Source organism: Labeo rohita, chromosome 23, assembly GCF_022985175.1.
Source record: "Labeo rohita strain BAU-BD-2019 chromosome 23, IGBB_LRoh.1.0, whole genome shotgun sequence".
Taxonomy (NCBI): Eukaryota; Metazoa; Chordata; class Actinopteri; order Cypriniformes; family Cyprinidae; genus Labeo; species Labeo rohita.
In genome coordinates this window covers 27,475,135-27,491,377 of record NC_066891.1, presented here as the reverse complement: position 1 = coordinate 27,491,377, position 16,243 = coordinate 27,475,135, and the positions used below count along the sequence as shown (strand labels likewise).

At 36.6% G+C, this 16,243-nt stretch overlaps 1 protein-coding gene across 4 annotated transcripts in view; it reads left to right on the top strand.

Annotated features, from left to right (window-relative positions):
* LOC127154558 (PDZ domain-containing protein 4) overlaps positions 1-16,243 on the top strand; it is a 67,201-nt gene that overhangs the window by 30,481 nt on the left and 20,477 nt on the right. The gene's annotated exons all lie outside the window — the stretch shown is intronic.

Sequence of the window (16,243 nt, the reverse complement as noted above, 5' to 3'; positions counted from 1 at the left end):
CCCCTCATACAAGTGCTTGTCAACGCTGGCGTCTATTGTTATTGTGTCTATATATATATATATATATATATATATATATATATATATATATATATATATATATATATATATATATATATATATATATATATATATATTGGCTGTGAAACAACAGGTCTAGGCCAGTGTTGCCACCTTGTGACAAATTAATTGTGATCCTGGACCATAAAACCATAAGGGTCAATTTTTTTAAATTGATATTTGAATAAATAGCTGAATAAATGCTGAAAATTAGCGTGAATAAAAAAACTTAATAAGCTTTCCGTTGATGTATGGTAGGTACTGTTAGGATAGGACAATATTTGGTCCAGATACAACAATTTGAAAATCTGGAATCTGATGGTGCAAAAAAAAGTCTAAATATTGAGAAAATCGTCTTTAAAGCTGTCCAACTGAATTTCTTAGCAATGCATATTACTAATCAAAAATTAAGGTAACACTTTAGTATAGGGACAAATTCTCACTGTTAACTAGTTCCTTATTAGCATGCCTATTACTAACATATTGGCTGTTTAATAGTACTTGTAAAACAGAAAAATATTCCGCATGACCATATTCTACACCCCTGTTCCTACCCAATACCTAAACTTAACAACTACCTTATTAACTATTAATAAGCAGGAAATTACACTGTAAAAAATAAAAAAAAAAACACAATTTGTTGAGTCAGATTAAAATAATTTGTTACTCTGCTGCCTTAAAATTTTAAGTTCAGTCAACTAAAATAAGTTTAGTCAACTTGAAATGTTAAGTTGTACTAAGTGACAACTCAGATATTTGTGTTTGCTAAACTTAACAGATGGGTAAGTAACCCAGCTGCCTTAAAATTTTAAGTTGATTCAAATCAAATATCTAAGTTGTCACTTAGTATAATTTAACATTTCAGGTTGAATAAATTTATTTCAGTTAACTGAATTTAAAATGTTAAGGCAGCAGGGTAACAAATTATTTTAAGCTGACTCAACAAATTGTTTTTTTACAGTGTAGGAGTTTATTGAGGAAAAAGTCATAGTTAATGGTTTGTTAATAACAAGAATTGGACCTTAAAATAAAGTGTGACCAAAATTAAGTTTTGATATATTTACAGTAGGAAATTTACAAAATATCTTCATGGACCGTGATCTTTACCTAACGATTTTTGGCTATTGCTACAATTTTACCCATGCTACTTAAGACTTAAGGTTTTGTGGTCCAGGGTCACAAGTGCACAACCAATGGAGATAATTGGCAGGCCGGAGTGGGCCTGCAGGCTGTCAGTTGAATAGCCCTGATCTAAATAAACCACCAATCCTTGACCACAAGTGTGTTTAATTGTATTGAATGCATGTAGTGAATGTGCACCTGTTGTGTACTTCAGATCTTAAAAGTATATTTTAAAAAACCTATTTGCTTTCTTAACACACTTAAGTAGTATTTTAAAAAAGAGCATGTTGTGATAATGTCAAATTAACCACAATAATTTAGCATCACAGCGACAAATTCTGTGGTGGGCAAAGACTCAAGAAAAAAGAATCTATTATAAGGTCTGATCACATCAACACAAATGTTGGACACGAAAACTGCAAAATATATGGCAGACAGGCTGAATATAACACAAATTTCTTCACTGAATATTTGTCTTGATGTGAACAGGCTCATGGGCATAGCTTGACATTTGAGCTTGAGGGGGCAAACAGAGCCAGTCGATTCGGTCAGTCACACTTTTAAACACATTTTGGCTTTTCTACAGTAAACGTATAAATTCATGTCAATTACTTAAAATGACAGTTCCCCAAAAATAAAAAATTGGATGGGTGGATTATTGAACAGCGGTTCAATATCCTGACTACCATTCACTGCCATTAAAAAGTCTGAAAGAGTAAATCATGGGGTAATTTTGATTTTTGGGTGAACTATCTATTTAAGTGCTGCGTTAAACTTAGCAATAAAGCATGTAAACATTTTGGTCAACATAATTATTGTTATTATTATTACAGTATGTGCATATTTACTATAGTAACTTTTAGCAAGGTCCCCCAGTTCCATTGCAAGCAATGGCCATAAACAGTCTGAAATGTGTAGTCTCGTCTCTCTCATAAAATCACGTCCCTACAGGTTTCTTCTTCTCTGTCTGTGTTTGCAGTAGACTGCTTGTTTGTTTGCCTGTCTTATTTTAATAAGATTTAATGAGCTTTATAAGCCCAGCTTCCTACAAGTAATATCCAAGCTAATCAAAACATTTCATTTTCAATCAGCTTCATGGAAGTAGCAAAAAATTATCTGTGGCTTTGATTTACAACTGTTTTGGGCTGTTAAATATTTCACTTGGCCAATAAAAAATGCATAACAAAGACATAGGGGTGACTTTGACGAAAGCTACTGATACTGTATATGATGTGCTTTTCTGATTGCGATTCTTTAGCATTTTTATAAACAATTGTGTTGTGGAGTACTTTTAAATGGAAAATGTATATACAGTTTATGGGCTAGGTGGCAGCTTGTATGTATCATTAATAGAAAGTCTTGTCGATAAGAGACCACCAATACTAATGAAGCCAATTAGCAGAACAGTCCAACAAGCTGCACAGAGAGAGAGAATAAAGGGTGCAACTGTGTAATTACCAACATCATAATTATTTAAACATACAGATTATTGATTGATACCAGAGGAGAACAAATCTCCAATGTGGTATTTACCAACAGCTAAGGTTTTTTTCATATAACAGGGTTATACAAAGAACGAGAGTGTATCTAAATCTTCACATGGAAAACTGCTTTATAAAGGGCACTGATAATATGGTTGTTTGGGGACTAAGATGTAGAAATGATAATTATGTATGTATTTATTCATAAATAAGCTGATTCACTTTGGAAATGTGTATATAGAGAAGGAATATATATAAAGCAATGAATCATCATATCTGATGCTGCTATTATTGTGGCTGTTCTGAGCAATATGTTGTCTGCAGTACTCAAACCGGCAGCTATTTTTCCCAGAAAATTGGCAGAAAGGTCTAAATCCATAATGGACCTGCACCTGACAGGGAGGCGAGAAAATTAGCTTTAGTTATGCCATTCAACAAAGGTCAAAATAAATGAGGAAGAGCGTTGTGAAAAATACAACACCATAATAACACACATTCTTCTCAGAGGTCAACTGAGTTAAGAAAAGCAGTAGGTAATTTGCTCTGAATTTTGTTTTCAGAGATTCTGTGAGAAAAACAGTCATGTTCAGTTCAGACGAGATTGAAATCACAAATGTAATTTGTGAAAGACAAATTTACCTGACCTTCATTGGGGAAACTAGTCCCATCTGAATAGAGCTTTTCTCTCTCTTCACATTCAATGCAGACTACAAATTTACATGAGCAAAATGGGAGGGAAAAAGGTGCTGGTGGTAGGTGAGCAATTTTAAAGTCCACATAAATTCAAAATTAACCCGACTTACTTATGTGTTCATGATATATTGCAAAACATTTTTGCTGCTAACCATTATTTTTAAGAGTTTATATTTTGTTGTACAGTACATCTGAGTGAAATGGCTTATCGTAAAAGAAAAACTGTAGAGCAGGGACTTGCTTCTGTTCATCTGTCATTGATTGGATGGTGGCAGATCTGATTGCGAGCTAGTAGCCAATTGTAAGAAAGGGTGGGGTTTAAGTGGATTAAATGATTGGAGATGTCCTGTATACTTCACCAGAGAGAAGTTGGCATTTTGATTAACGAAAGAGAAAGAGAAAGAAACACGTGGATGAGCTGTTTACTATACAGCTGTGGTAAAAATTTACATACACCTTGCAGATTCTACAAAATGTTAATTCTTTTGCCAAAATAAGAGGGATTGTACAAAATACATTATTTTTTATTTAGTATTGTCCTGAGTAAGATATTTCACATAAAAGATATTTGCATATAGTCCACAAGAGAAAATACTAGCTGAAATTATAAAAATGACCCTGTTCAAAAGTTTACATACACTTGATTCTTAATACTGTGTTGTTACCTGAATGATCCACAGCCGTGTTTTTTTATTTAGTGATAGTTGTTAATGGGTCCCTTGTTTGTCCAGAACAGTTAAACTGTCTGCTGTTTTTCAGAAAAATTCTTCAGGTCCCACAAATTCTTTGGTTTTTCAGTATTTTTGTGTATTTGAACCTTTTCCAAGAATGACTGTATGATTTTGAGATCCATCTTTTCACACTGAGGACAACTGAGGGACTCATATGCAACTATTACAGAAGGTTCAAACACTCACTGATGCTTCAGAAGGGAAAACGATGCATTAAGAGCCAGGGGGTGAAAACTTTTGGAATTTGAAGATCAAGAGTAAATGTAACCTATTTTGTCTTTTGGGAAACATGTAAGTATGTTCTGTAGCTTCTGAAGGGCAGTACTAAATGGAAAAAAATATAATATTTAGGCAACATAAGAAAAATGTACACATTTTCATTCTGTTCAAAAGTTTTCACCCCCCGGCTCTTCATGCATTGTGTTTCTGTCTTGAGCAGGGGTGCTTAACTCTGGTCCTGGAGATCGACCTTCCTGCAGAGTTCAGCTCCAACCCTGATCAAACACACCTGAACCAACTAATTAGGATCTGAAGGAGCACTTGATAATTACAGACAGGTGTTTGATCAGGGTTGGAACTAAACTCTGCAGGAAGGTAGATCTCCAGGAACAGAGTTGGGCTCCCCTGTTCTAGAGCATCAATGAGCGTTTGGAATTGTTGTAATAGTTGCATATGAGTCCCTCAGTTGTCCTCAGTGTGAAAAGATGGATCTCAAAATCATACAGTCCGCAAGGTCTATGTAAACCTTTGACCTCAACTATAAGAAATATAATATTAAAAAATACCTTAAAAGTATCCTAAAAACTGTAACAAATGACACATATTCCAGGTCACTTACTACTCAGGCTTCTGCTTAAACCACTGACCCCTAAAAAATAGAACCCAAGAGTGTGCAAGACATGAGGGTGATGACAGGATAGGAAGAATGAGTGGAATACATTACAGCAAAGAGCTGTTTGGACTCCATTATTCTTAGGATCGAATACAGAAAGGAGTGATAGAAAGGTGAGCTGGAGGATAGAGAGATGAAGGAAGGATAGATGGCTTTTTCTTCAGCTGTTTGCCCTCATATGACGACAGTAATTGATTTCTACGCATCACAGAGCAGGAATGAATTGGTGGACCTTAGTGGCTCCTCAGGACCCGGCTGGGCCATCCACGCCGGTGCCTGACTATAACGCTCAGAGTCTCTGTCGAGTCTAATCTCAGTTTCATCTCACTACAATTTCCAGATCCATCATTTGTTGGACTCGTCAAAGAAATGAGACATGATCAAATGTCACACTGACAACTCGCAATGTCTCCACAACTCACAAGACTGAGCCAAAAACACTGACAGACTAGATCTTCAGTTGATGAATGAAATAGCAGTGCTTGCAAGATAGCAAAAAATAGTTGTGACTGTATTTTAGGCAGCTGTATGTATGGACAGATGAAAAAAAGCAAAATTATTACAATGGCATCTCTGCTATTAGTTAGATTCTGAATGGTGCTAATGTTAAGTGTGAACATGCAAATGTTAAGTAGTTTGAGTTGAATTAATTGCAATTTGGAGAAGAGGAAGAAAAATGGAAGAGGAATTTCAATATTGTGCTTCCTTTTAAGCACTGTAAAATAATTTAACACACACATACATACACAGATGATTCATGTTCTCAGAAATAAAACCATCCAAGCAGTTCGCAACAAAACAAGCCGTCCAAGTCTCTTGCCGTGTCCAATGTCTTTGACAGCGTTTCCTGAGATCCACGTTGCTGAAAGACCATGCTAATTAAGCCTAATTAGGAGACTTTATTCTCTTTAATCCATTTAATTACAGAAATTGCGAGTCGTGCTGTACATGTGGAGTGGAACAGTAACCGTAATGATTTGATCCATCATGCCTTGTGCTCTTTCACCTCAATCAAGCTAATGTTAATTAAATCACTTATCTTTATTTACTTTGTTTGGCCAAATTGTTTCCTTTCGTGGTCTGTAGTCTTTAGTATTAAACAAGCTTACCATGATGAAAGGTTAAGGTCTGGGGTTGGTCATTTCCTTCTTATAATTAAGCCACCATTATAAAGACTGGGGACTGCGATATTATATATGCAGTGGAGATCAAAATTAGAGAACAACCTATAATTTCTTAAATTTCAAAGTCACTTCTGGTTCCTGTTTGAAGTTATCCTAACACGAGTAGAAAGGCAGTTTTTTAACCATATTTCATAAATTTATTGTATTATAAAGCACAGTATATATTTGAAAAAGAAATTAGAGAACTCAAAATTAAAGAACTTCTACAGATACCTCCAAGATATTGGTGTTATTCTGGAACCTGGTGCTAATTTCCTTAATTATATGACAAACACTATTTAAGTGGCAGCATTCCTCCAATTTTTACTGAGATTGCAAGATGGTGGGCCGCTCTAAGGTGACTGAAAGCCTGCGACAGGAGGTTGTCCAGATAAAGACCAAAGAGATGACCTTTTCAGCCATTGTAAGAGAAACTGATCATTCCAAATCTGTGGTTTCTCAAATATTGCAGGTTTACAGTGACACTAATTCATTCAAGTGCCCCAAAAAGTCTGGTTGTCCACTTAAGACACATGCATGAGAAGACATAAGACAAATGCATGATAATCTCATAATCTCAATCTGGAGACTCTCAATGGGGAATCGGTTCAGCACTGCAGCTGGAATTGCTTGCCATTTCAGTGCAAGAATCTGTCTCTGCATATTTAAAACTCTGCAATGACCAGGCCTCTCATTACCAGAAAGAATCAAAAGGCTGAGCTCACCTTTGCTATGGAGCATGTTGTGTGGAGAGAGGAGAACCGGTCTAAAGTTCACTTTAGTGATGAGAGCAAGTTTTAATTTATTTGGGTCTGATGGGAAATGTTTTGTTCGGCGTGAAGCCCAAGCGTGTAAAGAAGTCAGTGAAAGGTGGTGGAGGAAGTGTCATTGTCTGGGGATGTTTTCTGCAGCAGGAGTTGGGCGTCTTATACAGATACATGACAGGTGAATGCAAATGTTTATCAGAACTTCCTTTATCAACATGCAGTTCTTTCCCTGCAAGCATCTCCCAAACAGCTTGCAATTTTCATGCAAAACAATGCACCTGTCACAATGGAAAACAGGTAAAGCAGTTCCTTGAAGCTAAGAACATTGAAATAATGAAATGGCCGGGCCAGAGTCTTGATCTAAACCTGATTGAAAATCTCTGGAAGATCCCTGGTGACAAAATTACGGCTAAGAAACCCACTACAGTCTCAGAGCTATGGAAGAGAGCGGAAGAAGAGTGGTCCAAGATCACACCAGCACAGTGTGAGAAACTAGTGATATCCCGCAGCCGCAGATGTGCTGAAGTCATTCAAAGCAAGGGCTCCTACACTTCCTACTAATTTCTGACAGCTGACATTTTGTTCAGCAAACATTTGAACCTTAATAAATTATTTTAACTTATAGTAGGGATGTAACGGTATTATCAATGTCATAGTATCGTGATAAAACGATATCTCGATATCATCATGGTCACATGACGATATGAAACGAAGAAAGTTTCATTTTTAAAATATATTTAAACAACTTATTCTAACATAAAATGTCTTCAAAGTTGTGTTTTGGGCCATTATGCTATGACACAGCATTTGTCAAACAAACTTGCCTCAGAACGGTTCAGTTCACAGTGAATGAATGCAGGGAACTCGTTTATTGCATGTTCTGTGAGATTAGCGCAACGACCACCAGTTATGCTTTATTTTCACGGCAGATGATTACAGCATTTCACTAGATTTGTAGTGAGATGTGTTTTTGTAAGCCTGTTTTCACTAAGGCTGGAGTTTTCAGTCAAAATAAAAGCTCTAGTATGGTTTCCGTCAAAATAAAAGCTTAAAAGTGCAGTATGAATTGCTGACAGATAGTGGTTTACATGGGTAATGTTACTGCAGTCCAAATTCAAAATATCTCCTTCAAATGTAAAAATCAGGAAAGTATTGCAATTTCCCTACTGTAGTACAAAGCAAAAATAATATACCTATGAAATACTTAAAAATAAGCTTTTAATTTTGAACTCTCAAAATAACTTTAAAATATACAAAATTCCCTTTTTTTCTTTTCCAAGTCTTCATTTGTTTTTTTTGAAAAAAAAAAAAAAAAAATCTTGCAGTAAATGTTGTATTGTGGACTTCAATTCGAGATATTATTGTATTGTGAGATTTTAATATTGTTGCATAAAGCACTCCTATTGATTTCACACGTTTTGTAAAGAAATACATGAATTTGGTGGCCGATGCTGGTTTGTGAAGCTCTTTAATGTGTATGCACACTAATATTACCCTGTGGTTAACTGAAGTTCATTGCACCAGTTTCTACTGTCACTGGTGTGTATGATTTCACAGCACAGTCATTTCATCTGAGGAATATGACAGCTCTTTGAGAAGGTGATAGCTGGAAACTAAAAGATTTAAGCTCAGTCACGCTTTTCCCAGTTGTTTATTCTTGCTTCAGTATGAATTATTCTGTTCTCAAAGACAACTATTTATTTATTTTTGATGTTGTACAAGAGTTGAAGAAATCCTGTCATAATTCGCATTATTCTGAACCCATGCGACTTCTTTACTGGAGCACAACAGAAGTTGTTAAGAATGTTCACACGGCTATTTTCAAGACGTTTAACCACCCAGGACCAGAAGTGCTGGTTTGTTCCTCAGTTAAATCTATCACATAGCTTCAGAAGACCTGGAATATAAGCAAACACTTCATATATGGTTTTTATGTCTCTTTCTCTTTTTAACAATCACTGATCTCCATATGCTTTTATTGCATGGAAAAGAACAGCATGGACATTCTTAAAAACTTCTCATATTGCATTCCACAAAAAGGAAACTGGTTTAAATGACATGAGGACAGAATATTCAATTCTGGTTGAATTATATAAGTGTGCAAAAAAGTTGTGAGTTGTAAAATGCGTTTACGTTTGTAATATAAATACAAAGCATATCTTAGCATCAACTTACAAAACGCATTTTGACCCTGCAAACATGACCTTGCCGTTATATGTGCCACAAAGCCATTTCCACATTGTGGATATGATAACATGGAAATGAGAATCAGAGAAGAGATGCACACACAAATCCTCTCAAAGCAGGAAAGTGTGTTTATCTGATGTGGGTGTTCAGTGCTTCTCAACACACTGAGGCACATGTGTAGCTTCCTTTCCACTGGCAAAACCAACCGCAGAATAAACACCATCAATCTGCCCAGCACACTAGCGCTATCCAGCACCCCATCAATCATTCTGAGCGCCCCTTCCCCTCTCTCTCCTCTCTCTCTCTCTCTGAGCTGCATTGCAATGGGATGCTGTAACTATGGCAACCAGACTCATTAAGCAAGCAGAATGAGTCGTCCTACACAGGTTTTTGCGTAGTTGCATTAGTATTAATGAACATATGGTACAAATAAGTGCTTATAGTGATCAAAGAATCACTCTGCCTCCATTCAACACACACACAGAGCTCAGCGTTTCCGCTCGACCACACCCTTTCTTTCTGTCTGTCTGTCTCGTCATGCCAGACATATCCTCACATCTCGTCTTCTCTCTTACTAGGCCTATCAAGTGGGTTTTCTTTAAAGATACATGAATTTTTTATTAGCAAGATGTTCACCTTTAGTTAGTGGTGTTCGATGATGTGTAGAATAGTAGCAGAAAGCTACCCATTAGCATTTCTATTCTTCTCAGGAGCAGTTGCTGAACTGTTGCAAGACCTTCCAGAAATATTCAGTTTTAAATCTGCTCTCTTTACTCCTTCAGGGAAACAATACTACCTACCTAGTACCATGTGAATAATGATTCTAGAGCCACAAGGAATCTATACTTTCAAATAAATCAATAAATAATGTTAGTTCTGAATGGCCTTCAGTGAGAAAAATTCTTTTCTAAAGTGTATGTACCAGCAGAGGCCAGTTGGGCCATGCAAACCAGAGAACCTTGACCCTTTAATGGTGTTTACTAAATCAAGCTTCCAACCTACTATTGTTGGTATCAGGCTTAGGGGTTTGAATAAATACTGTGAAATGTCCCGATATACTCACAGTTAAGTTTTTTCTTTTTTGTTGTTTGCTTAAAGGAGAAGTCCACTTCCAGAACAACAATTTACAAATAATGTACTCACCCCCTTGTCATCCAAGATGTTCATGTCTTTCTTTCTTCAGTTGTAAAGAAATTGTTTTTTGAGGAAAACATTTCAGGATTTTTCTCCATATAATGGACTTCATTGGTGCCCTGATTTTGAACTTCCAAAATGTAGTTTAAATGCAGCTTCAAAGGCTCTAAACGATCCCAGCTGAGGAAGAAGGGTCTTATGTAGTGAATCGATTGGTCATTGTTTTCGAAAAATAAACATTTGTATACTTTTTAAGCACAAAAGCTCGTGTAGCACAGGCTCTGGGATGCACGTCCAGTGGTCGTTCTTGAACGATTCGTTCATTTTGAACGAATCTTTAATGTGACTCGGGAAGAACGAGTCGTCTCGGGGAGTGATTCATTCAGTCGTGGAATCAGGTTCTGTACTGGAATTAGTTCACCTGTTTCGAGTCTTCAGGTTTTTCGAGTCGTTCGTTCATCTTACGGGGCTGTCATGTGATGCTGATTTTGCTAAAATGAATGAAAAAGATTCGTTCATTTTGCTGAACGAGACTCAAAGGTCAGAGTCGGTAAAATGATCCGAACTTCTCATCACTATTACGAATCATGTCTTTGAATCACCACAAGTTCATCTTCTGTGTACTTCAGCTCAAAAAGGTAGAGTATGTCAAAAAACTCCATGTTATTTTCTCCTACAACTTCAGAATCGTCCAACATCGTTGTACTTTTTGTTTGTAAACAGCGTTTCACTTACTTGCACTTTCTTAGTCTTTGCGCGTTCGCTTTGTAAGCACTGGGTCTGTGGTTTTGCCTACGTTCCGCGTGACCTTTTGACGTGATTCAATAGTACGTGAACGTGCAACCCAGAGCCTGAGCTTTTGTGCTTAAAAAGTATACGATTTTTTTTTTTTCGATCATTTCGCTAGATAAGACCCTTGGCTGGGATCATTTAGAGCCATTTAAAGCTGCATTTAAACTACATTTTGGAAGTTCAAAATTGGGGCACCATATCAGTCCATTATATGGAGAAAAATCCTGAAATGTTTTCCTCAAAAAACATAACTTCTTCACGACTGAAGACAAAAAGACATGAACATCTTGGATGACAAAGGGGTGAGTAAATTATTTGTGAATTGTTCGCCCAGAAATGAAAATTCTGTCATTAATTATTCACCCTCATGTCGTTCCAAATCCATAAGACCTTTGTACATCTTTAGAACACAAATTAAGATATTTTTGAGGAAATCCGAGCTTTCTGACCCAGCATAGACAGTAATTCTTCTCTTCAATATTTTTCCTATTTAAAACATCATGTATTAACGAACTTTGCTGCCGTACCATGGGTGCAGCAGGCACAATGATCTTACACAGCGCCTGAAAATAGGCTAACTTTCGTCAACATAACCAACGTGACCACCTGCTTTCACACGGAGACTATTTTCAGTCGCTGCGTAATATTTCATTTCAATATCAAGTTTTAAATAGGAAAAATAACTCTTTGAGCAAGATGCTAACGGTCTAATCAGATTCAATGATCTGTGCTAACCTATGCTAAAAGTGCTACCGCCAGACCCGGAGATTGGCTAAATGGATTCGAAAAAGGTAAACCTCAACTGTTTAACTCTAGGGGAGTTGGAAAATGAGCCTATTTTCAAAAATAGTGGTGTGTTCCTTTAAGCCTTAATCAGATGCGTAGAGCCAAATGCTCAGCCTAACAAAGTATACTTCCACCTTATTTTTAGAAATTCTTATGAATTTCTTTTTTCGACTGTGGTACAACAGGCTGGGCCACCTTGTGGACAAATCTGGCTGTGCTCATACAGTGTACGGCTACTGTTGAGGAAATTTAAGTTGCATGCTGTATGGATACACTAGTGTATATGTAAAAAAAAATTCAGCTTGTCAGATGATAAAATGACAAAATGACATTGAAAGCCATATCAGAAAATTGTCTCTTTTTATTTAGGCCACTAAGCACCAAGCAACAGCAGAGAAACATGCTAAAACACTCTTAGCACTGCATAGCAATCATCCACAACACCCTATCATTGTGGTGTGACTTCTGCACCACTCATATTTTCTTCAGAAAACGAACAAGTCAACTTGGAGCTGTTTCACCCTTTTGCATAATTTAGGTGTGAAGGATCTCCCAAACCTCTGAACACACACATACACGCCCGGGCGCAGACGGCACATTTGTAGCAGATCACATCACAGGAGCGTGTTAATGAGGGTTCAGCACTATGTGTGTCTAATTAATCCCAGTGGAATTAATCGTCAGGGGAGGGATCAAGATCTACTCAATATGGAAATGAGTGTCAACAGTGAGTTCATCCTTCACCTCATCGGTATGTGCACCAACAGGTATCAGACATGTGGGGATGTAAAGGATAAATGAGAGGGTCAGAGTTCGAGTCAAAGACTGCAATACAGATTATCTATGTGCAATAAGTTATGAACCTGCTCGAGATAATAACTCTTCTCCAAAACAAGGAAAAAAAAATCAGTATAGTAAGTGAGCATGAATGTCAATGTAAATATATTCATTCAATACTAGAAAAAAAAAAGTTTCACAGAATCACATTTTTAGTTTAACAACATGCTTAAGGCAAAACCAACCCAGGCTTATTGGAAAAACATGCTTGTGGCAATAAAATGACATTGCTTTTAAACCACACTTTCAAAGTGAAATGTAGAGTAAGTGGCACTAACAGTACATTCAGTTTTGTCCAAAACAGATTATTGTGAATGTGGCAATACTTTACAACACTGGTTGTTGCATGTATCGCAGAAATTAGGAAATGAAATGTCTTGTTGAGTGGCGCTAAAACTTTCTGTAAGGCTCAAAATTTATGTACCACCAACACTAAACCCTACCCTAAATCTAAACAATAAGAATAACAAAATAAATCTGGAAATAAAAAGGCATTTGCTGAAGGAATCAATGCTAGCTACTTTGAGCTGTGTATCGAGTGTCGTAACTTGTGTTTAAATGCTCCACATCTAAAGTCCAGTGCTGTACCAGGTGCGCTACCAAGCAAGTTTACTATGTCAGAAAAGTCTTGCATATGGATCTCCTTCTCTAATAAAATCTCAACAATTCATTAGTTTACAATTCATGTGCTATGGTTAAATGTTTTGAGGTCATATCATAATATTGTGCTAGGAACTGTGTGAACTGTTTTCACACTTTACTGCATGAACTAATCCTTGTTTAATATTGAGTAAATGACATTTAATTCAAATGTCCATTTAATCTTTAATGTTTGGCCATTTCTTTATGATAGAAATGCTACAGCCACTGTAATTTCTTAAATATGTGGACATCAAAATGTGTAAACTTAGAACGAGGGTTTAAACTTTTATTTTGAAATTGCAACGAACAGTTAGCATATAACAACAGTAACAGTTAGCATATTGAGAAAGATACTGATGTATATTCCTGTGCTTGCATGGGTTTATAAATGATTTACCAAATGGCACACGCTGGGATGCACGCCCAGATGAATATTATAATAAACCCAAACTCACAGCAACATGCAGAAATGGAGTTTGAGATGCTCCACACATGTAAATGATAACAGTTTGTGTGGAGCAGCATTTACTGTGAACGGAGATGCTCTGACACAGAATGTACACGCATGTAAATAATTAAAGCCCATATATTACACCTGCATTGCATATATTTAAAGGGGTGATATTATGCTTTTTCACTTGTTGAATTTTAGTCAGTATGTGGTGTATATCTTCGGGCATAAAAAAGATCTACAAAGTTACAAATCTCAAGTCCACTCCAAAAGATGATATTTCGTTTTTAAAAAATCCCTTTTCAAAAACTACTGTAGTGTATTATTTACTCACCCTCCATGCATCCTAGGTGTATATGATTCTTTCAGACGAATTCAGTCGGAGTTATATTAAAATTTATCCTGGCGCTCCCAAGCTTTATTAACCCTCCTGTAGTGAATCGATGCGTTTTTGTAAGAAAAATAACCATATTTAAAACGTAAGAATCACTTTAATCTAGCTTGCGCTAACAGTTGTACATGAAACTTGCTTCTTCAACAAGGGTCGTGTCAGTACTGAAACACCGTCTAAGCTGTTTGCCAATCGCAACGCAGTGGGACAGCTAACCAATCACAACACATTTTGTTTTTCAGAAGGCGGGCCTTCATTAAACCCGGAACTAATCGAGCCTTGTGTGTCAGGCTGAGAAAGATGTATTGTAATAATGTAAATTATGTTAAAAATAATGCGTTTTTCAAACCACCAAGCATGAAAGCATGCTCTAGTGCAATCCAACCAAAAAATCAACACTTTGTAAAAGAGCATAATAGGACCCCTTTAATTGAATCATATCATTTGTGCATTCACAATAGTATTATGCTTTATTATGATTTTAAATGGGATAAATATATCACGCAGTCTTGGAAAATGGTCTAATAATGCATCATGGGTTCTCGTCTGTGGAACGTGCCACTTTTGGTATTTTGACGGTTATTCGACATGGGCAAAATTCATTTTAGGGTTTTGTAAAATGGAGTACTCAAACTGAATTGAGGAATCGTGACAGCCCTATTAGAATCAACTATTTTATTCAAATCTCTCAGGTATTTTGGAGTTCTATTATGAAGATAGTAACTCATGCCAGATTCCTATTTGCTGCAAACAAGGTTAGGGTTAAGTTTCTGTGAGAGTCTCAATAAACATAAGAATCTCAAGAGACTTGAACGGAATGAAGGTTATCATTTAGTCAGGCTTGTGTTTGTGTGAAACATCAGTGACTGTTAAGACTGTTTCTGCTTAAGTAGGGCATTCCAAAGCTCATTTGGTTTTCGAACAAAATAATGTTTTAGACATCAAAGAGAAAGAAATAGTCAAAGAGAGGAGAGATGCAGACTAAACAGTGGCGATGTTTTGACTCCTTTATGGTGTATGTGCTGAGAGACTACAAAATGAAACAATGAATCTCCGTACAAACAAAAGCTGATTGCACAAACAAAGCCTGCTGTATAATCATCCAATTGGTTTGTTTTTCAAGAGGCTTTCGTACATAACTTTGTATTTCATTTGAATAAATCCATAGCAGCAGGCCCACAGTAGGAAAGGATCGCTCCGCTTCACGGCATTTCAGCAGATATGTATTCCCTTGACAAACTGTCTGCAGGGTATGATATGAGTTCTGCATAGTTAATTTTTACATACAAAACAGCCACAGCTTTCAAGTACATGCTGCATGGGTAATAAAAAAATTAGAACATTAAATCATAAATTGAAATAGTTTACCAGCTGCTTTATACATTAGAATGCAAATAAATGAAGAGACAGAAAGCATGCATGTATTTTTAATGTCTAGAAACTGTCAGAATATGTAGATGATCTAGGACGAATTCTACAGAATGGAAATTAACCAACGCTCTAGTATTATCTCGGAGACAAAGAGAAATGTTACTGCAGCTACAGGTTTAATAATTTAACAAAAGTCTTTAAAGGTACATGTGAGAACGTATTGGTGCTCCCAGCTCTGAGCGGTTGTATCTAGAGAGCGTTTACTCTGAGCCGCTGTCAGACGGGAGTCCCAGGAGAGCGAGCGGGAGCATTAGTATGCTTCTCACCGCCCGCACACTATCAGATGCTGTGTGTGCTCCACAAAACAGGTGTCAATATGCCACAGTAACACACACAAGCTACCATTAGATGCTAAATAAACCCTCTTATAAACCCTCTGTAGCACACAACACGGGTTTAATCCGAAACACAGACCACTTGTTGAGAAATGAACTGTCAGGAATGTGTTGCTCAATATGGCAGCTGTAGGAAAGGAAGTTACGCATTTCAGTTTAAAAAACCTCACAAAAGTTTCACAAATCTCACATCTGGAGCATTTAAGAGATGCATAATCAATTTGACACCCATATTAACTGATTCTCATACTGAAAATACTTTGAAAATGCATTAAGGGTGTTTTGAAATATGGGACTTCTGAAGCAATATCAAATGGAGTAACACAAACACATGCTATTCAGTAAATC